Source organism: Colobus angolensis, unplaced genomic scaffold (assembly GCF_000951035.1).
Source record: "Colobus angolensis palliatus isolate OR3802 unplaced genomic scaffold, Cang.pa_1.0 Scaffold190, whole genome shotgun sequence".
Classification (NCBI taxonomy): Eukaryota; Metazoa; Chordata; class Mammalia; order Primates; family Cercopithecidae; genus Colobus; species Colobus angolensis.
Genome location: NW_012115044.1, coordinates 1,394,419 through 1,417,406, shown reverse-complemented (window position 1 = coordinate 1,417,406; position 22,988 = coordinate 1,394,419). Strand labels below are relative to the sequence as shown.

The following is a 22,988-nucleotide window of genomic DNA, read 5'->3' as shown; positions in this document are numbered from 1 at the left end:
CAAACAGAGATGTGAGAAAATTATTCAATCGTTAGTCTTCTATGGAATTTAAAAACATTGAATCTTTCGATTGTTCCAATACAAAAAAAAAAAAAAGTGAATCACTAGAAGAAAGGAAGGGAGGGTATAAGGACTGGTTCTAATTTCGTCAAAGGTTTTCTCTCGTGATTGTGGAAAGGTCCGGCAAGGCTATAAGATTCCTAAAACGTTAGCAATGTTGTGAATGATTTTCAGAAGTCATTAACCATGTCCTCAGATGCTGCTGATTAGCAAAGTTGTGGAAAACTGGTAGAAGACAAGTTTATACCCGAACTTCTGCTTTAGTCTGCAGCAACGTTGGCTGCTGTAAAGCTGAAGTTTCTTGCAAACTCTCTGTATCCAGAAATAATCCATAACAAGCAAACTCAGTACTTAAATAGTATTTTTTATCATATAAGCATACTACAGAAATTAACAAAAAATTACATGAATAAAAACGTAACTCTAGAAAGCTAAAGGTGTTTATTTTGTAAAACTTCATCAGTTCAAATAAACTGGGAGACAGACAACTAGAATGAGCTGAAAACGTGATCATGGAATATTTCCATGTAGTTTGAACTGAGATTTCTAAGTTTTAACAAGTAGAGTTTCATCAGCACTTACTTCAAAATAAATAAGAATTGTCAGTAACTTATCAGATGTGTGTATGTTAAAGTAGTTAAAGACGTTTTCACCCCCTCATATGGGTTACATCTGGTTTCCCCCATCCTTCCTCCCAACAGTTTTAAGGTTATTAGTTTGCTTAGAAATCCTATTTTCAGAGCTAATAAAAAGGTAAATTTCAACACAATCCTTATCCTATCACAGATTGTGAATTATTCTGACTTCTCCTTTTGGAGAAAAGGAAAAAAGATGATCAGACATTACTTCTCTGAACACTGAAAATTAACGTAAATAGCTTCACAGTTGTTAATGTTTTCCCAGTGTCTAGTCAGGCCAGAGTTCCCATTAGCAGTCCAGGGACATTTTCTAACTTGACTGTATATTTTTGCCTCCATCACTATGATGAAGTCAGTTACCAAGACTCTCTCACCTTATCCTAAAACTGTGCTATTTCTTTACTTCCCAATTGTCATCATGTTAGTTACATTGCCGGAGGAAATCAAGGGAGTGAAATACAATGGATCAGAGACCTATCAAGTAAAGTAATCAAGAATGGATTTCTGGACAATCTCGTTTAAAATAAGAACCCTTGCAATAAAAGTGCATAAATGTCTCACTCTGTGTTACACAATAATACCTCAAAGTCCATTTCTGGTAGTTCAGATCTCTGAATCACAACTCTGAACAAAGAAGTAACTGAAGACCTTCAAGTGTCCAAATGAGTTTCCCCCAAGTCTCCTACCAAACCCTGCGTTCAAGCAGTATTGTCTCTATAGCTTTTATTTATTTGATTTTCTAATCCAAAGCACATTAGAAAATACATTTAGCATAGAGGATTTAGAGGAGATGGGTCTGAAAAACTGGGACAGTGACGCCAGTCGGCTATGGCAGTGGATAGTAGGCTATAGCTCAGTCTGTGGCCATTAGGCTGAGCCAAGGGAAGAGGCTCGTTCTCACCACAAGTAAGAAAAGTGTATTACTGAAAAACAGGAACAATGAATATTCACAAGGATGACCCTGTATCATAGAAAAAAAATAAACTATATCAACTTACTGTGTTTAAGAAAACAAAGATATATAAAAGTTTTCTGTGAAAAAGATGTTTAGAATATATTTTATTGCTTAAAGAGGCAAGTTTATGTCATTAAAAAACATTTTAAAATATATGGAACATTTTATTCCTCAGTATAGCTTGCTGTTTTTTAATCCTTTTTCAGTTTGAAAAAATGTAGGGATTGTTTTGTAGTACTGACTCTGAAAACCTGTCTAGCCAAAACTACTCAGTACGAACACCTTAGAAGGAAGGATGTTTATTCTTGAATATTTTGAGTCCAGGTCTCTTAAAATAAAGATGTTCTTTTTCATTGATCTTAGTTATATAATGTATGTTGTCATCTGGAGTAAGGCGCAGTTGCTCATATTTAGCTGGTTTACTTTGTAATGCGTCATTATAAGTGACCAAAAACATGGTACAGGAAGTTGTTTGTGTGTTTTTTCATTGCTTATGCAACTTCCAAGCAGAAAATGTTCTTGAGACCAGATGGTAAAGAACAGTCAATTGCAAGTTCTATTCTCCAGATGTATTGATGTTTCATGTCTTCCTGAAGCCAGTTCAAATACACTTGTAAATTCAAGTCTTAATTTCAGTAACTCTTTCACTTCTGCTAGATCCTACTTCAAATGATAAAGCAATAGGCTAGAATATTTAATAACAGGATCTCTGAAACCTGCTGTACTATAGAGTGGCAGTGCCATGGTCATATAATTCAGTCAGATAAAAGTTCATTACATCTGCTTTTGGACATATTTGGTCACTGTGCTACAATGACAGCTAAGTGTTTACAGTACCAAACGTCTTTTCAACTTTATCCTTTCCAAGAGTGCACTTTGTTAAGACAATTTTAAAAAATAACATTTACCCAGTGTTTCTACTTGGCATGTAGGATTTTTTTTTTTTTTTTAATCTGCTCAGCAATTTGGAAGTTTGCTTGGAACACAGATGAGTTAAGATAAAAAGCTGTTTTTTTAAAAAAATGCCTCTAGTAAGTAAAAATGAAGATACTATATCTGAATGAATATGAAAAGTTGTCCCTTTGTATATTTTTAAAGCTTCCTAAACTATCCCCAGTTCTCAGCCAAATGCAGCCTACCCAGATTGTCTTTAGGAAAGTAGCAATTCACAGAGATTTGCAGTTAGCCATGTATCAAACTGCACTCTCTTTAGTCCCTGCTTACAGCTCCACCATTTTAGAATATGGTGAGATATGCCAGAGCCCTACCATCTGTTTAATGGGCTAATTATGTTTACCACATGCCTACTTCACAGGAATACCATGAGCGAGGTTGCCAAACATCATACAAATATATATGTTTGTATATATTGATATATAAATATACACGTAAATAAAATTGTATACATATATAAAAGCATTCAGCATTTCTGAGTTTCACTCCATCTTTTACTCTCAAGAGACATCATGGCCCATCCCTTAAACCCAGCCAGGTGTTGTCAGAGTCTGTGAGGCTGTCGATGATAGAACCGTCAGACTGAGAGGGATCCTCTAACTGAGAGATTTGGAGGAAGTGAAACTCAAATTGTATACACATTCCTATGTCTTTGCCTATTTGTCTATGCCCCATGTTCTCTGTACTAAAATGTAGACATTTTAGCTTCATAATTAATGCAGTTAAACTTTATGATACTATATGTTGCTATATCCAGTGACTAAACTTCAAGAACAGGATCTCTTCTCCTTTATTGGGGAAAAAAAAAAAAAAGAAGTCAGACTGTTTTAACCCAATTCCCACAATTCCTCCTGTACATGGCTACAACTTTTCTCTTCCATACCACAGCTTCTATATTGGGCTTGTTCTTAAAGCTAGGATTTTTTTTTCCTCCTATGAGGACACTGCAACCCTTGACAGTCTTTTCTCTGGTATTCTCTGAGTGCTTCCTAGATACCTGATCTCAGTGACTCCAGTTACCACAAGGACTAATTTTCACTTGCCATCCATGAAAATTATCGCTCGGTCAAACTAAGTTGAGTCAAACTAAGTTGCTTCTTGAAAATGGGGTTTATGCTACTTGTGAGTTGTGTCCAGAGGGAATTCTGAGCAGTAAAGGGAGGCAAACTGAGGGCATTCTAGGTGAAGGGAATTAAACCAGCAAAGAATCAGGGCACAGATGGAAAAGAGCGAGTCATGGGTAACCAGAGTGCCTAGTCAGGATATGATATAAGCTCCGGGTATTGGGTTTTCTGTGTAGCTCCTTTGTTTATGTAAAGCTAGCTCAGCAGGCTCTGGGCCTTCTTGGCTTTGAGGATGCACTGACCTGAAAGCTATGGGGAAAAGTAGTTATGTCTGTACACCAGACTATAAAGCCAATATGTAGCATTGTCTTTGAAAATGAAAAGCAATAACATGTGAAACTATCATTGATATAAGATTTTATTTAGTCTTTTCTAAGATACCAGGGTATTTTTAAAACCTGTTTTCTTCCCCTCAGCATTAGGATGTTTTCTTATACTGCTTCAACTGAAGTAAATTATTCAAACAGAGCTGTTTTATTTGTTTGTTTTTGTTTTTGCAGCTTTATGCTTACCAGGGACTTCATAAACAAGTTGGAAGAGAAAAAATAGCCAGGACATAAATATAGAAATAACCCAATCACATAAGCTTTTATGAGCATGGGTGAGGGCCTTGTGGGAAAGATGAAAAAAAATCTTTATTAGCACCAGAATGATCGTGATTACCTTAGGCATAAGTCTGATTTGAGAAGAGACATTGATATACAAAGAAAGGAAGGATTATTCCCCTATGATTTGTCCATGTGTACAAGGAAAAATAGCTTCAGTATTTACTATTTGACTTCTTGAGTCCAGAAACCTAATACTGCGAACTGCATCAGCACGGAGCAAGAGAAAGCAAGGATTTACCAAAGCAAGAGGAAAGAGGAATTATTTTTTCATCTCCTCTTACTTTAGAATCATCAAATGTTATTACTTGAAAGAATCTTAAAAACCATCTAATCCAATACTCCCACATTATGTATAAGAAAAATGAGACTCAGGAGAAGTTTCACGACTTGCCCTAGATCACACAACAGATTACAAACATGCCTGGGGACCCACATATCATAGATACATGCCCTTCTTCAGTTTCACCATAATCATTTTAGAGAATTATTTGACTTATCCCACCAATGTAGCTTTGTATATCTTGATTATCAACTGGTTTCTTAATTTTTTTGAAGTGAACTTTACTTTTTAATAACTGCCAGATTCTATAGCTGATTCTAAAAATTAAAATGTGTTCTCAGATATATCCTGAGTGTTGTACAAATACGGAGAAGCTCACTAGATCAACATGTATGCCTCCTTATTTTATATGAATCCTCTAATACCTATTAACGTGGCCTGATCATATGAGACTCTTGAAGTTTCTAGAGTTCCAGATATTTGTTGGAGCATATAAATAGGTGAGAGCAGATTTACTCATTTACCCACTCTGAGTCCCTGAGACGTTCCTAAACTGCTGTGCCAGTTATTCCCACTGCCATCGATATCACCAGTTCCAACTATTACCAGTGTGGCCCATTTCTACAGACTGATTTCTTATTAGGTTCAAAACCAGCTGTACGTGGTGTTTCACTGATATTTTGTTCAGTGTTAGAGGAGAAAGAACAAGGTGAGACTCTGGCATAGCCCAGCTCCCTTCTGTGAAGAAAGAGTCCCTCACTGACAATAGATAGTCTATTGTCAGTGATTGTCTAAAGGGGTCAATCTTCTGAGGGGTCAAAAAAAGCATCCACCATTTCTCTATTTCAAAAATAAAAATGAATCATTTGAAAATATTAACTACAATCTTCTGATGCAATGTTGTGTGGTTCGTTGTGCCACATATGGTTATGATGATCTACATGTCAGCTACAATCCAGAAATACTCTCATTGTTACAATGCAAAATAATATAATCATCCGCTTTTACATTTTAAATGTGTCTGGCCCACCAAGTCCTTGCTTAGGTGCCAAACACCACTGTGAAGGAACTGTCTGACATAGTACCCTGAAATTTCAGGTGAGTATAATCATCTCCCAGGTGCATAGAATAAGCCTGGTTTTTGAGGTAAAGAGAAGAGGCAAACCTCCTGCTCTTCCAGAAGTCAGAACCATTCAGCAATATATTCACAGTAGCTAGGGGGAAAAGCCTTTGTGAAGAAAACTGTTGTGTCTCATGGCTGTTTTTATTAAAACATTTAGTCCACCAGTTTTCTAAGAACAATTTAATTCACAAAGCACATGAAATAAGCAGAAGAATCTAGTCCCAACAGCCATGTTCCACCTCTGTGATCCTTGTCGTGAGTTAGGGTGATTTAGTCATCAAGATCCCTGCTGTTCTGTGTTTGTATGTTTGTGAGGAAAACCTAGAATTCATCCCCTTTAGAAGCTGTGTCCATATGGCATGCAGCAAAGACCATTAGAGAACAGTAGTAGGAGTTTTGTTATCAAATCCAGCCAGATTTGCAGATAGGAATAATGGGAAATTAGTATTTTTCCTTCCTCTTCCTCTTTCTTTTCCTTTTTAGTCTTTTTCTTTCTCCTGTTTGCTTCTTCAATTCAATTCTCCTTTGTTTATGGATTTGGAGAGTACACCAAAAGCAAATAAGCCAAGCAAATCCTGTTTGGAGGAAGCACAGCCATTTTGACATGTAACCATCTCATCATTCCTTTTTATATGCTTAAACAATTGAAGAGCATGTAGAATAGCCAGGTGCTGGTCCTCAAAGCGGGTGTGCCCTAAGACATTCTTTGGTTTGAACTAGTCTAGTCCACTGTTTCATGTTACTGGACAATCAAAACAGAAAAGAAAGTTTTTCTTATCTGGTTCTAGACCAAATGACTGGCAGGATTTAATCCCCATCTGTAATTTTCTGTGAAGTCCTTCCCCAGTCCAATTTACATGACATGTACAGCTACTTCGCTCTGAGAATGCACACTCAAAACATGCAGCCTTTAAGTGATTTTTCCTAGGATGGGCAAGGTGGAGCAGTGAGGAAATGGACGTATATATGTTATACATTTATATTATTTTTCCTCATAAACTTTTAAACTTACTATCCAGCTTTTATATTTTTTCTCAAATTGGTAGTTTCCCAAATTTTTTCTCAAATTTTTCTCAAATTGGTAGTTTAAAGAAAAACCTACCTTTGTGATTTTTCAAAAGTCATTTTTCAGCCTCTCCTATTATATTTTTTTTTCAGTAGTAACCTTAGTGGGTAAGCTGAGTGGGGATCAGGTATAAAAAGACCTCATCATGTATTACAAGCCAGAGAGTGTACTCGTGGGAAAAATGTAAGTCCTCAGATGGAAAGTCATCTCCATCAAAGAAAGTGGCTCGGGCAACAGTATCTGACATTACATAGTCTGCATGGTGGAACATTGCAGCCATGTTTTCAGTTGCTTTTCACTCTCTGGAATTTTATGCAATGATTGCAGCCAAGAACCTTTGGAATATCATTCTCTGGTCAAACCAAAAAGAGAGGAAAAAAAAATCCTTTGAAAATTGAAGCTAGTTGATGCAAGCTAGTAAACAATCCAGTGAAATTTTCACCCCACTCTGTTTTTAGGGCTTGGGGTTTTTATGCAATATAAGAGTGTTAGAGAAGGTGTCTGTCTGGTGTGGTTTGGGATACTTTGCTTTTTCAAATACGTTAAAGAAGAATTCTTGTTTTCTACAGTTTATTAAACTAGCTCAGTTAAATATATTGGTTATCAGATCCCATGATGCATGATTATTCAATATATTTTAAAATACAAAAAATTCAATTGTGCTGTCCCCTTTCTCCTTATGTCTCCTCCCTGTCTGTCTCTCTGCTGTGAAGCACTAGGAGTAGTGTGTGTGTGTGTGTGTGTGTGTGTGTGTGTGTGTGTGTGTGTGTCTGGGAGGTAGACTGATTCCCTACCTGGAAATGGCTTGCTATTATTAGACGTTCAGTTACCAGGGGTTATGTAAGACAATTGAAGCTCTGTTTTTTAACAGAGACATGATTCATGCTGCTTGTAGTAACAGTAACCACCTCCAAACGAGACAGAAACCAGACACAGACAAAGGCTGGAGAAATCAATGCCGACTCGGTACAGCCATTCTCCTGATACCCTCTGCCTTTCAATCAGAGCACTTAGGTTATCGGGAGAGGAGGCTCCTGCTAATTCTGGATCTTTTTTTGTCTCTTGGGGCTGCCAGGTGAAATCATGTGGGCTGGAGCTGTGTACAGGAGAAAATGGGTCCTCAGGAGCAGCGACGTTTGACCTCCTTCCCTAGGGTCCCCCAGTGTTTCAGACACACCCGGAGGAACAGTGGTTGTCACCTGTGCTATGGCTCAGAACTCACTGTGGCTTCTACTCAGAAAGGTTGGAACTTGAGCATTTGGCTCACCCACTCAAGTAACTTTCCTCAAGTGATTCTCTGCAGCATGCTGGGAGAGGAGAGAATGGAGTGGGATTTGAGCTGCTGCCAGTGCTTTATTATAGCTTCTCCTAAAACCTGAATGGAAGTGGACTGGCTGTCAGTTCCCACACACATTCGGGACCCTTTCCTAAATCTTCCAGACGACATTGATTCAATACTCCACACTATGCAAAGCACTTCCACATGGATCAGCTTATTTTAGCCTCACAACTTTATAAGATAGGCAAAGCATACGTTATTGTCAATACCATTTTGCAAGAGAGAGATTTTACAGCCTACAAGTATCATGCCATTCATTGATTCCTTGCTCATGACTTTATAAGTGAGAACATTAAGATTCACAAAAGTTAGTGACTTGACCATGGTCACACGGCTAGTTCTTACCAGATCCAGGAGGACAAGGCAGATCTTCTCATTCTCCATCTAGTGCTCTGCCCCCGATTTGCTACAAAACTTGGCAACCATGGCATTTTGGAGGGGAAAAAAGCATTTTCTGCTGAAAACCTTGGTTTTAGATTAAGTTCTACTACTCATTAGCTAGCCAACTTAAACTGCCTTTTCCTTCCTCTTCACCCCATCCACCTCAATCTCCTCATCTATGCAACTCATGATAGGGAGAACTCATTTTTAGAGTGTTCATGATAGTACCACATAATCTTTAACATGTCTAAGTCAATATATATAAAGCATTGCCAATAGTATCTCCCTGCCCCCACCAAGAGTGAAATCCAGCAAAGAGATCCAGAGATCTCAGACTTCACCCAGAACATAAAAGTAAACTATTTATTTTAACTACAAAAAGAAGAAACTCAGATACTTTATTGCAGAAACCAGAAACTGCCCATGGCTCTCTGAAAACAGCAGTCTTACCCCAGTGACCTGTTACACACCCAATAGGCAGGCCACCCTTCATTTTCACTCTCAAATGTGTAAATTGCCCAGAAAGACAATTCTTAAGTATTGACATGACAGGAAAACATCTAGGCCATTTAGCTTCACCCGCCCAATAATCTCCTGCAATAAAAATTGCAGTTTAAAAATACTTATTGATTACCACTAATAATCAACACTCTGATACGCTGTTATGAATTTTAACTAAAGACTGACGCAGAATTTTCTGTTTATGAAATTTTGCCATTATCCTGCTATTTCACATGTTACACAGTACAATCTATACCTATTTTAAGATAAACATAAGTAAACATTCTTATTTATAAGATAGTTTTTTATTAAATTTTTTGTTTGTATGCCGCTTTATATCCAGGAAGGTAGCAAAATACTCCACAGGTTATACTCTAATAAAATGCATTTTCTCTTCTGCTAAAATATGAAAGTCATTCGTTCCTGCAGTTTTAAGAAAGAAAGCTATACTTTTTTCTCTCACATAATAAAACTCCCCAACTAAGCATCAAGAGACCAAATTTCTAGTCCTAGACCCACTAAAAATTCACTATTAGGAAACTTGCTAAGTCCCAACTTCAGATAACATCTAATCTGAAAAACTCAGAGCCCCTTAACATCTAGTTATTACACACTAGCCTGAGACAACCTGCTCTGTGCTGTTGTGTGTTGTGTCAGTAAAAGAGCTTTATGGGAAAGATGGAATTCATTGTTTGGGGTTTTATGTTGTGCCAGTCGTTGCCAAGCTGCCTTGAATTCACCAATGTAATGTGTCTCCAGACTGATTCAAAGAGGTAGAATTTGGAATGTGACTAGAAGGCAGCAGCAGATACTGTAAATAGTTGCTACACATTCTGTATACCAGGCACAACAGTACGCAGTGGAACCTTAGACAGTACTTACCCTGACTTCCTTATGTAGGAAGATATCCTTTTTCTTTTCATCAAGTTACCAGGATTTAATGATTATGAATGGTAATTCTACCATTGGCATGTTCCAGTGATTCCTTTCATGGATCTCTTAATGTTCCTAGATTATTTTAACCTTATCCCCATTTGGTGTTAACTAATGCAAATTCTTACTTTCACCTAAGAACAGAGCTGCCTTTGCTCTTCTATATCTAGCCTTTATCCAAATCCTTAGACACACATGGTATCATCTGCAGGGCAATGGCAGTGATGGCGGGTGGTGTTTCTTCCCAATAATGTGATGAAACATTTCGCCTGGGCTGTTAGCATCTTAAACTATCCCAATAGCTACAGAAATTGGGTTTTAAACCATCATGCCTCAATGCCATCTATTTCTGTTTATGTTAACCGATAACATGGTTATAACATCCTACTATGATCAAAAACTACACTATATGCTGAGGTCTCTGTAGTGTATAAAGCAAGGTTCCTGCCCAAGAGGATTTATGCCCTCACTAATAATATAGCAAACAGTCAGTAAACCACAACCATTTATTGAAGTACTTAAAAAGTGACAGAAAACATTATGGGCTGAGGCAGTCTTCACAAGGGAAAATGTCATAAAGGATATATTTTTATATTTGGACCTTGAAGAAGAAGAAAGTCCTATATAATTTTTTGAAAGGTGATAAAGGTATTCCAAGCAATCAAACTGGTATATACAGTAGCTCAGAGATACAAATATGCTTAGTCTTTCTGACACCCTATAAGTTGACTAATTCAGACTATGTGGAGTATTGATGGAAAGGAAATCTGAGAGAACTCATTTGATAGGGTGTCAGTGAATTTCCGAGCCCAGGCTTAAGAGTTTGGAACCAGGGGAAATCCCTTAAAACATCTTTTCCCTAAGCATATTCTGAGGTTAAGTAAGTGTTCCATTAAAAAGGGGGATGGGGCAGTCTGTAATACAGTAAGCCTGGACAAAGATTAGGCTTCCAGCACCTTTAATATGCTATGTACACTTGCGAGTTTGAAAATAGAATATATAGGATTCAGTGTTTCCTAAACTTATTTGAGCAAGGAACTTTTTTTTGAGATGCATCTTGAAGTTCCAGTATATGAAACACACTTTAAGATATACCATCTGAAAATATTTTTGAAGGACAGGAGTTGAATGCAGGACAAAACAAACTATGTTGTGATGATTAATCTAGTAGTGTTAGAAGTGGATATGCGATCAGCTACAGAGAAAGTATCCCTGATGAAACCAAAGGAAGATAAACAGAAGTAGAAGGAATAACCTTCAAGATATGAAGGGAACATGGGAAAAGATATATCCTGAGGAAATAAAATAATGAAAATTCAGAGATATTAGTGGAGATGAGAGCTAATACACTTACTACACTGCATGCTGTAGATCCTTTTATTAAACTAGGATGCTAGCTCATCAACTGAAAAAGAGAATGGAGAATGGGACTTCCTAAAAGTAGAACAAACTAAGAAAAACTGCCATAGGTTGTACCTGGAAACAGTGGGCAGAAGCATAGATCCAGGTGGCATGCATATGTAGTCTTTTGTTCTGAGAATGGGATGATATGGATTCATGGTTGATAAATGTAAAAGGAGGCACTGCACATAGAAGGTTAGGGAAGAAAGGATATCTGCAGGGTTACTGAGGGCAGTGTTGAAATGGTTGATCATGGGGCCAGTTTGTCCAGATCAAACTGGACAAATACATCTGATAGGACTAACTGGGGCCTACTAATGAACCAGCTGAAAACGTAGGTTCCTTGGGCTTCTGGGAAAGTGAGTTCACTAGCTGGGTGTGGAACATTTGACGTCAAATGTGAGGCTTCAAAAGAATAATTTAGAAGGAGTATGAGAGCTAAGAAAACGGGTGGTTAAGTCTGTTGAAAAGAAGTGGTAATGAATTTTTGGATTAAAGTATTAATATAGGGAGGGAAAACATAAATCAAGTGTAGAAGGTTTTGAGAAATTTCAAAAAACATTCAAGAAGTCATGTGAGGGCCATGAAGAAGAACCTAGCCTAAGCCAATGGTGAGGACCACAAATGAAGAGGAGTGGAGCGAAGGCAGATCCGTGGTTTGGTGATTGTGAGCCCAGTGTAGGTTAAGCTCTAGAACATGTGGTTAGAACCTGGCCCTTAACTCTACTTTCCTACCCTCTGCCTTCATGACTGATGGCCAATAACTGTACCTTTCCTCTTCCTCTATAAAATAGAAATATAATCCCCAACTTCAAAGAGTAATTGTAAGAAAATAAAGTTATCTGTGAAAAGGCACAATGCCTGCCACACAGTAAGCATTTAGTCAATAATAGCCAAAGTTACTATTGAAGTGATGGGAGCAGGAAAAGGGAAATGATGTTCACTTTGGGAACAGTGACAGAGTGTGTTATCTGGAGTAATGCCACTGTGATGTTTCTCTGTACCTTTTTTCCATTTACCACAAACTATAATGGTTAATCCAGAACACATACTTACTGCAAGAGGTAAGGTATAGGAAACTCTGATAATATCAAATAAAATACTGTGTCATAAATCATGCTCATGTTAGAATTCTCATTACAGAGTTTAAAACGATCTTATTGACATGACCTATGGCACACTTTCTGGACAAGAAGGTTCCAGCATCCAGTGACATAATAGAGGGGTTCCCATCACCAGGCCAGATTCATTAAAACCAGAAATTCATGATTGTGTGTGTGTGTGTGTGTGTGTGTGTGTGTGTGTGTGTGTGTGTATGTACATGTACTCTGATCCAAAACATCTCTTATTTTAAACAAGAATCAACTGTATCTGATAATGCTAAGGCTCATGGCATGGGATGTGCAACTTATATTAACAGAGTTTATGAACTGTCAAAGAGGAATCAAGAGGTCTCTATGGGGAAAATTAACATAGATTTAATGTGACAAACAGTGGGATTGTGATTCCATCTTGTGTTGGCAGGGCTATCCCAGGGGTCTTCAAGCCATCAGAGGTATTTCTTATGGACATGGGTATTAACTAGTGATTAATTAAGGAACTAAAATCTAAAAAGTAAAATAGTTATCACAGCATCAGTAAGCTGAAGATGGTGTTCCTGATTAGTTTATCTGGCCATGATGTCTTTGGTGCCTTATTCATTAAATGGTTTTCTCACCAGTTTCCAGAGAGTTGGGATTGGTGATGTAGACTTGGGAATTTGTTTCAGGTAATTAGTTAAAAAGTTAAAAGTCAAGTAGACTTCCTTAACAGGTGTAATGGTTTAACAGGTTGATGAGCTACTTAATTCCCACATCTTCCTTCTCAGGAGACTATTAGAGTTTTAAGGGACCTTAAAAATCATAAAACCAACCTCCTCTTTTTACAGATGGAAAAGCTGAGCCACCTAGAGGTTAAATGTCCCATCTGAGGTCATCAGCTAGTCCTGATTTCACTTTCTCTTTTCTTATCTTACACTTTATAACTCTTCCTTTTTTTTCTAACATTGTATCCCCCACAGTGACCTCTCTGCTAATTATTTCTTAGATGTATCCTTTTTATGAAATTTGCTGTGCCTCAAATTATGATAGTGGGCCTTTGCCAGTTAGTAACCCATCCCCACTAACTCACCACTACATTTGGGGCAAAGAAACGAGGGAAGTGGAACAATTTTAAATTTACTATGATCTTTGAGACAGCTTTATCTTCACCTGGGAATTGCTGTTAGACAATTAAGGTTAGTAAAGCTCATTGAATTTCTCAGAGGGAAGGTGTTATTTGAATTATTACCAGATAATTATTGTTAAAAATAACAATAATGTAAAAAAATAGGAACTTCGCATGTTAGAGACATTATCATTTTGAATTTCCAGAGAGAGGGGAAGCCCCTTGGGAATCTAAAAACAATTTTTTGACAATGTGTTCTATGCTAGAAACTCCTTGAATTCTGTGTAATGCCTGATGACCTGACAAACTGGCCCAGAATCAGAAGGCAGTCAGCTGGCTATGTGAACTGTTAGCCAAGTTATTTGGCTTGAACTGCTCCTCCAAAAACAACCCTAGTAGAAAGCGGAGTGTTACGCCTAAGACCTGTGGTCCCAGACCAGTAGCATCAGCATCACCTGGGAGCTTGTCAGAAATGCAGGATCGCAAGGTCCGTCCCAGATATGCTGAATCAGAAGTCCTGGGTGATTCATTTGTTCATTTGAGTTTAAGAAGACTGATAGAAGACATTCTCATCTTCAATTAGAAAGGGGGGGTGGGGAGGGACTATACTTACTGATAGTTTTCTGAAATATTTTCTTCTCCTGGTCTGTGCTCCCAGATATTTCCAGTGGCTCTGAACCATCATGAAAATAAGCATCATGAAAATAAGATCACAGTGGGGCCGGGCGCGGTGGCTCAAGCCTGTAATCCCAGCACTTTGGGAGGCCGAGACGGGTGGATCACGAGGTCAGGAGATGGAGACCATCCTGGCTAACACGGTGAAACCCCGTCTCTACTAAAAATACAAAAACTAGCCGGGCGAGGTGGCGGGCGCCTGTGGTCCCAGCTACTCGGGAGGCTGAGGCAAGAGAATGGCGTGAACCCGGAAGGCGGAGCTTGCAGTGAGCTGAGATCCGGCCACTGCACTCCAGTCCAGGCGACAGAGCGAGACTCCGCCTCAAAAAAAAAAAAAAAAAAAAAAAGAAAATAAGATCACAGTGGGAACTAGAAATGTGTCCCGTGTCCAAGCTGCATTGGAACAGTTGTTATATAGTGAAAAGAGCACAGATTTAGAATCAGAGATCTGGGTTTGGATTCTGGTCTCACTATCCAGTAGCTTTTTAAACTTGGACCTGTTACATAAACTCATTAAATCTCAGTTTTTCTTATCTGTAAAATGGGTATACTAAAACATACACCATGGCATTGCTATGAGGCTTAAACAAGAACATATTCATTTATAAAAATGCCTGGTGTAGTCCCTAATAAAATGTAGACATCCAATAAATGCTAGTTGTTTTTGTTACTATTACCTTTCTTGTAAACTTTAATCATGAACTTCCCATCTATAATTTTAGAATGATTTGTCCTAGGAATGGGACAGGCCATACTCAAAGTTGACATCTGCAGAAAGTTCCTTACAGTGATATGTGGCAGTGTATTTCATAACAGCTCTGCTCTCTGAGGGCTTTCAAGACAGATCTGCAGAAACGTCAACAATGAAACGGGCTGAAGAGAAGTGACCTACTGTCTGTTCGCCTCTGACACCATCAAGAAACTTGCCAGCTGAGTTCCAAGAGCAGATTCTTTATTACAGTGATGATGTAAGAAGCAGAGACAACAGCTGGATTTTCAGGTTCTAGGGAGAATTTGTGGCATCAGCAGCCCCTCAAAATTATCTTTTAACTTAAAAACCGAGTACACTGGATGTGAAAGTCATTAAAAGAGAATAAATGTGAAACCCCATGAAGTCATTCTCACTGAGTCTTTTTTGGAGAGTAACCACCCTTTAAGCAATGAAACATGACACACCATGCAGTGGTTCTGATTAATAGACGCTCAGGTGTGTACTAAGGCAAAGGGGGAAAAAAGAGGGAGCTAGGTGACAATTTGCCAAAAAATGAAAGTAAGATTATAGCAGCAGGATGTGGGGCTGAGAAAGGAGGATTTAATTAAAGGACAGACATATTATGGTTGTATTAATTATAAAATGCACAATTTAAATCAAATGTTAGATATATTTAAAATGTACATTTATGTAATTACACAAAGGATTTGTAAATTTGCCAGATAATTTTTCACTGCAATGTACTATTGATGAGTGATTTCCTTTATCATTTTAATGTAGTTGCCAGGGGGCAAAAGTAGAAGGAAGTTCTATCTGGTGAAGTGTCGATAATCTGTCCAGCCTTATGACGGGTTAGAAAGAACAATGAAGAGCTCTTGAGTCCATTTTGCTGGTTGTGTGGCTGCTGGGGTGATGCTACTTAATGGATGTCTCAATGCATAGCATGACTCCACCATACTGGCCAAAAAGAGTTTGATTAATACTACCGAGGTTTTCCTCTGGTGAGTAACAGTGAGTCAAGCGCTCACCTGGGAGATGCAGATGAAGTCTTGTAGTATTGGAGCTAACATTTAAGAGCTGAGCTTTTCTGGCCAAGTAATAATTACTGAGATTCCCTGGAAAAGTCTGTTTTCCTCACCTAAGTAAACACTATTATCCCCACAGCATGTTTTGTTGGGCTTTTCATCTTTGGGTGAGAGAAAATGATTCTGTTTGAGGATAAGGATAGAGAAGAGAAACAACTAATGTTTCTTCTACTACAAGAGAACAAGGCAAGAAAATTAGAACAGACTCGGAGGCAATTGTCTCTGCATTTCTATAAGTAAAGTAGTAATATAAGGAAAAACAAGTAAACATTTAAACGAACCTGGAGAATGAGTACTAGGCTAAGCTAGGTGGAAAAAGAAGTGTTAATGTGGCATAACAGCAGATCGCCGATAGTTTGTTTCTATAAAGTAATGAATTTAACCATAGAATGACTGCATGTTTTCACCAAGAACTCCAGCTGAACCCACAGCTTTTCCAAAGCGTGAGAAATGTCTTTATTCTTATTTTCAGCCTGAGTTTATCACCCCAGTGGTGTTTTTAACATTTTATTCGTTTTTCATTTTTGTGGGTACATAGTAGGTGTATATACTTCCGGGGTACATGAGATGTTTTGATAGAGGCACGCATGTGAACTAATCACATCATGGAGAATGGGGTATCCATGCTCTTAAGCATTTGTCTTTTGTGTTACAAACAATCCAATTACCCTCTGGTAGTTATTTAAAAATGTACGATTAAGTTATTATTGACTATAGTCACTCTGTTGTGCTATCAAATAGTAGGTCGTATGCATTCTTTCTATTTTTTGTACCCATTAACCATCCACACCTCCTCACCAGTGGTGTTGACTGTATTGTCATTATTATTTCTGCTAGTAATGTTAGAAAAGTTTGCTTCCTTGTTTTTTAAATCCACCGTCATTTTTTAGACATTATTTCACTATAAAAGATATTTATTAGTTCGGTTTGTTGAAGCAAATAAATGAAGCAAGTTTGTTATTTTTTGGAACACAATGTATTTTTGCAGGTTACACACCCCAACCTCCCTCTCTCTGGTCTTGTCATTATTGATGATCTGCTGGGCCTATTGGTGCCAAGTAAGCACTGATAAATATTAGTCTGTGGCCTTTTATGTCTGTTATCCTTGCCCAGCCACTAACAAGGATGTGACCTTGAGCAAGTCAGTTCCCTTAATCTCTTCATCTGAAAAATGAGGGGGTTGAAGTAGATGAGTTTTGAGGTCTTTTGAATTTAGTTCCCATTTCTATGACTCAAGGCAAGAGTGTTTATTCTTTTTAAATTCGTTTCAGCAGATTATCAGCCTAGTGCAAACTTAACGTGCAAGAAATCATGGCCCACTATAGGGTACTCGGAGTAAAAATTGCCTCAGCTTTCAAAGAGCTTATGAAGAGGGAAGACAAATTACACAAATAACCTTTCGAATTGGTAGAATATGCAAAGGGAGTAGTACAGAATGTGCTCATAATATTTAAGAAAGGCAATCTCCGTTGTGAAATGCTTCATAAGTGAGGTGGCATTTGGATGGCCCTTGAAGAAGCTACATGTAGACCTTGAAAGAAGGGAAGAAATACTGTGAACATGGTGGGGAAGAGTAGGACTACTGGAGTGTAGAATGGAGTGTAGAGATAAGAGTAAGAAACTGGATTGGGCTACACTGTAGCAGCTTTGAATACCAAACTGAGAAGTTTGAATTTAATCCAATAAGCAAGGAGGACTGTAAGCAAAGAAGTGATATGTTTAGAAGGGCACTTTAGAAAAATTAATGTAATGTTTGTGTGAAGGATGGATAAGAGGTAAAGAAAAACTGGAAAAAGTGAAACCAGTCAGGAGTCTTTCATAGATTTCCTCCTGGTAGGTAGCAAAGGGAGAAATAGGGGTTGGTATAGAAAACAGGTATTGATTCAGGAATCACAATCAGAGTAAAATCCATAGGATTTGGCAGCTAATTGGATATGGGAAAAAAAAAGAAAACAGAAGAATTAAAGATGACTCCCCAGCTGTAGGCCCACGTAACTGGATGAAGAGAATACCAATGGCAGGAAATGGGACATCTAGAGAAGAAACAGATTTTAAAGGAAAGACAATGAATTCAGTTATAAAGTTTCTGAATTAGAAAAGCCTGTGTAGTATTTGATGGAGATGTGAGCTTCTCAAAGTTAGAGACCCTGTTTTACTCATCCCGGTGCCTCGCAGATACTATCTAAACACTGAATGAATGGACAAAGGAACAAATGAACCAATAACCAGCTGTTATTTAGAATGTGGGTGTACAGCTCTGTAGAAAAGCTAGAACTGAAGATAGCAGTGTGGATGCTCTCCATGGAGAAGTGATTGTTGAGGTCAGGGAGGGCTGGGGAAGACAAAGCCTGAGGAGAGAATCTAGAGGAATGTCTACATTTAGAGAACAGAAGGAAGAAAAGAAGCCAGTGAAGAATGTAGAATAGCAGACTGAGGTGTAGGAAAAAAAAAAATTAGGGTAATTCAGTGTCCTCAGGGTTAGAGGCTATGGAAGAAAATGGAGCATTTGCAGTGAAGGACAGAGGGAATGTTCAGAACATGCCCAGATCAATGGGTGTCACTACAGTAGGTTAAGAACTAAGCAATAAAGAGAGACTGAAGTGGAATCAAGAATATCAGAAATGTGGTAAAAGTGTACAGTGGAACACTATGCAGCCTTCAAAAAGAAGGAAATCTTGTCATTTGCAAGAACATGGATGAATCTAGAGGTCGTCCATGGTATCTGGGGAAAAAATATGCTCTTTTTGTACTAGAAAAGCCAGGCACAGAAAAACAAATACTCAATTATATGGGAAATCTAAAGAAGCTTAATTTATAGAAGCAAAGTAGAATGGTGGCTGCCAGAGGCTGAGGAGACATCAACCAAAGGACACAAAATTTCAGTTAAGAGGAATAACTCCAGAGATGTACTGTACATCCTCATGACTATCATTAATAAGAATGTAGTATATATTACCGAGAGTAGGTTTTGAAGTGTTCTCACTGTGAAAAAATGGTAAATATGTGAGGTAATTCTTTTTTTTTTGAGACGGAGTCTTGCTCTGTTGTCAGGCTGGAGTGCAGTGGCGCGATCTCAGGTCACTGCAACACCCACCTCCCGGGTTTAAGTGATTCCCCTGCCTCAGCCTCCTGAGTAGCTGGGACTACAGGCGTGCACCATCACGCCTGGCTAATTTTTTGTATTTTAGTGGAGACGGGGTTTCACCATGTTGGCCGGGATAGTCTCGATCTCCTGATCTCGTGATCCACCCACCTCGGCCTCCCAAAGTGCTGGGATTACAGGCGTGAGCCAGCACACCCAGCCGGTAATGCATATTTTAATTAGTTTGATTTAGCCATTCCACAATGTATACATGTATCAAAACATCATGTTTTATACCATAAATATATACAATTTTTATGTGTGAATGAAAAATAAATATAGTAAATGAAAAAAAAAGAAAAGGATACTAGAAGAATCAACTGTGACAAGGTTGAAGGACACTGTTTCTACTTCCTTCCCCCACTTTCACCCACAACTCAGCTTCTAAGTCAGAACCACAAAATCAGCTCCGCCCACACTGACAGGGTACTGTTGATGTCCCACACTGCACAGGCAGTTAGGTGAAAGCACTGAAAATGGAGCCTGGACAACATCCTCTCCATTCTCCCTTCCCTAACTTGCCATTTTCTGGTACAAAGATGTAGAACCAACCAACCAACCTCTCACTGAAGTCCCAAAGTTCGTTCTTATCAAAATAAATAATTGCCATCACCATCACCTGTTCATTTAACTACCTTATTTTTGGTTTTTGTCTGATCTAGATGCAGCCGCTCTCTGTTCCCTGCCCCAATGAACATCTGCACTAGGCCCAAGCCTTGGAGTAATTTACCTGAAGAGTGACACCATTTATTTTGAAACTACTGTGAGTACATTATGTCTCCAATAAAACGCTTCTTAGTTCACTTTGTTTAATTAAACACACACACACACACACAGAGAAAATTGTGAAAGCAGGCAGAATTTTAGATGGCTTCATTTCTTGGATCAGCAGGGTAACCAGACTCAGTCCTGAGGTGCCCACAGCGGTTCTCAACTTCCCGGCTGCAATGCACACCATATGCAGCATCATTCCCTCCTGGCCAGATGGCTGTGCCAAGCTGTATCTAAGCACACCTTGCAGGGACTGGTGCTATTCTGCTTGGTCATCTGTGCCTCTACCTACGGTGGTGGCAGCTCCTCCTAATCTGTTTGCTTCTCATCATCCTTCTGTGCCACTGTCGAATCTCACGGTAGCTTGTCATTTCATGCCACCCTGGTCAAATCTGTGACCAGCAGCTTTGCTTGCTTTGATTTACCTGTTGTTTGAGCTGCAACCCGTGCTGTTGTCTCCTTGTTGCCCTTCCCTTGGAGCTCTGGGCTCCTTCCAGCACATCTCTAAGCTGCTATATCCAGCTTACTTCTGCTCTCTGGATGTATGGGTCTGTGTAGCTGATTTAGTTCCTGCTATGCAAGGCATTTATGTAGGAGAAGTACAGACCTTGCAAGGAAAGGTACAGAAATAATTTGGGGTAGGAGATACGATACCTATGGGAAAATACTAATGAAAGATCGATACCAAGTATTCATTCATCATTGCTAAAATAACAGATGAATATATGCTATTTTCCACTAGAAAAGCCAGACATTTGAATTATTTAGAAGTTCTGCATGCTAAATAACTTAATTATACATTTTAAAACAATATCTAGTTGTTATATTCACAAGTTTTCCTATATGTTATGAGGCAGGTAATGGGATGGTGTTTTACAGACTTCTATGTTACTGGAAAACGCTAAACCTGGGAGACTAACATCCCTCTTAGGCTTCAGGTAGGATATTTACATTTGTCTTTCTATGTCTTTAGCTATTCTGGCATAAATCGAACCCAAAGGGATGAAGCCAGAGTTTTGTTTTCTTTTGTGTTGCTCTTTTACCTTTAATGCTTCCAGTCAACTGAATCATAATTGATGGTAGCTGATGTGTGGGTGATAGACAGGCCTGCCTTTCCAGGAGGGGAATGTGTTCTGTAGTACTAATAGGACTGAGGTACTGGGGACTAAAGACGTAACAGAAGATCAAACGTAGTTTCTTCAGTCCACACCCACACAAGGAACTTACTTATATATACCTTCATTCATCCTTAAGTTCAAGTGCAAGGAATACCTGAGAAATTCCCACATCTGGATAGTTTTCTGAGTTTTTCTTCATCACAGAGTAACTATGCTGATACAGATAACACAGCCTTACTGTGATGCAGACGGGTTTCAAAGTTGCTGTATCCTTTAAGAGGGAAAAGAGTTCTTATCACTCTTACCTTCCTGTGCTACAGAGAACCCAGATCCAGACCTAGAAATCAGGACCTGATGTTGCCTACAAATTACAGAGAAGTCTACAAGTGAGCATTTATTTCTGTCATAGGAAGTATTTCATCTGCAGAATGCCAGTGCCTGCTTTTACTTCTCATGGGCCCTAGGGAATGGGCAGATTGGGTTATAATCTTTGCAGTCTTTGATATTCAGAAACTTGGCTTTCTAATGTATAAAAGAGAAATAATAATAAAACTTGCAGAGACTTGCTAGGTGCAAAAATCAATAAAGAGGATAAAAAATTAAAATGTGAACCATTTGCAGAAGTATATCTCTTCTGGTGGGTTGACAATGCTTTGGGCCTAGTCTGAAGGCTTATATTAAATTTTAATACCTACCCACCCCCCATACCACCTGCACAATAATGCTCAGTGGCCCTGCCTACTTAACCAGATCATTGTGATAATTCAGTGACATGGTGTCTATATATAAAGTCTGTCATGGCAGAGGTGAGTATATTTACTCAGTCATCTAAAATTTGCTGAGCATATACTATGTGCCAGACACTGTTCTAGGAACTAGGGATATGGCAGCAAGCAAAACAAACAGAAATCCCTGCTCAGCTGAGCGTACATTCTCTTTTCTTGCTCTATGAATGGCAGTTCAACATAATAGGTACATGTAAGCTAAGAGAGAACTGATTTTATTTTGTTCTATCCTTCTTCCAGAAAGTATAATTTAAAGTATAAGAGACAACACATAACGTTGATTAGTCTTGTCACCCCATTCTACCCCCCCAAAAAAAACGCAGAACCATTCGTTGCCCCGATATGTGACCCAGAAGACTGGCCTTCTGGACTCCATTACTCAGGCCCTCTTGTCCTTGGACTTCCCTTTGAATTTGGCCAGAAGGCAACATCAGCAGGAGATGTGAAAGTGGGAGAAGAGACAGGTCAGGGAATGTATTAGTTCAGCCCTCCCTCCCAACTCCAATTCTGGCTGGGCTCAGAATTCATCACCATTTTACTTGCCCCTTCAGTTTAAATGGTTTAAAGCTCTCCACTACTGCTAGTACCTAGCAGTCTCCACTATTGCTAGTACCTGGTGCTGTCTCCCTTGAGGTCCCTGAACCTCATCTTCACCTCCAAATACAGTTTTTTCATTAAACCCTCTTTAGCAAAAAACTTTGCATGTGCCATCTGTTTTTGCCAGGATCCTGACTGATACAGTTAGGGGGAAATTATACTGAAAAAAATTATAAATCAGCCCTGCCAAGGTTAAAAAAAAAGATTGAGAAAATAAAATGTGTTTAATCACAAAAATATCTTAAATTGATGTGAGGACATCAGACCAGGTAGAGAAATGATAAATTGTAAGAAAACATGATAAGCCAGAGTCCCATAGGTTGGTCTCAATGAATAGACCATAGTGCTCAGGCTTGACGGGCTTCTATAGGCTAAGTATAGCTTGCTCAGCCCTCAGCTTCAAGGAGCTAATGGTATAGCGTAGCCACAGCTATGACAAACATGTGCGCAGAAAGGAGATGTCAGGAGGTATACAGTGAGATCAAAGTGTTGAAGAAGAGATTGCTTGTCCTAACATTGTTTCTGCCTTTGCTAC

At 38.7% G+C, this 22,988-nt stretch overlaps 1 protein-coding gene and 1 long non-coding RNA gene across 6 annotated transcripts in view; one reads left to right on the top strand and one right to left on the bottom strand.

Moving 5' to 3' along the window:
• Positions 1-22,988, top strand: part of ZBTB20 (zinc finger and BTB domain containing 20) — an 816,082-nt gene that overhangs the window by 740,511 nt on the left and 52,583 nt on the right. For all 5 annotated transcript variants that reach the window (XM_011940600.1, XM_011940601.1, XM_011940602.1 and 2 more), the window contains one exon: positions 19,845-19,945. The gene's annotated coding sequence lies outside the window, so the exon portion shown is untranslated. The remainder of the gene's footprint in view (positions 1-19,844; positions 19,946-22,988) is intronic.
• Positions 19,985-22,988, bottom strand: part of LOC105510711 — a 42,398-nt gene continuing 39,394 nt past the window's right edge. The window contains exons 8-9 of the long non-coding RNA XR_001001599.1: positions 21,377-21,531; positions 19,985-20,560 (exon numbers count right to left, since the gene is read on the bottom strand). This is a non-coding gene — a long non-coding RNA (uncharacterized LOC105510711). The remainder of the gene's footprint in view (positions 20,561-21,376; positions 21,532-22,988) is intronic.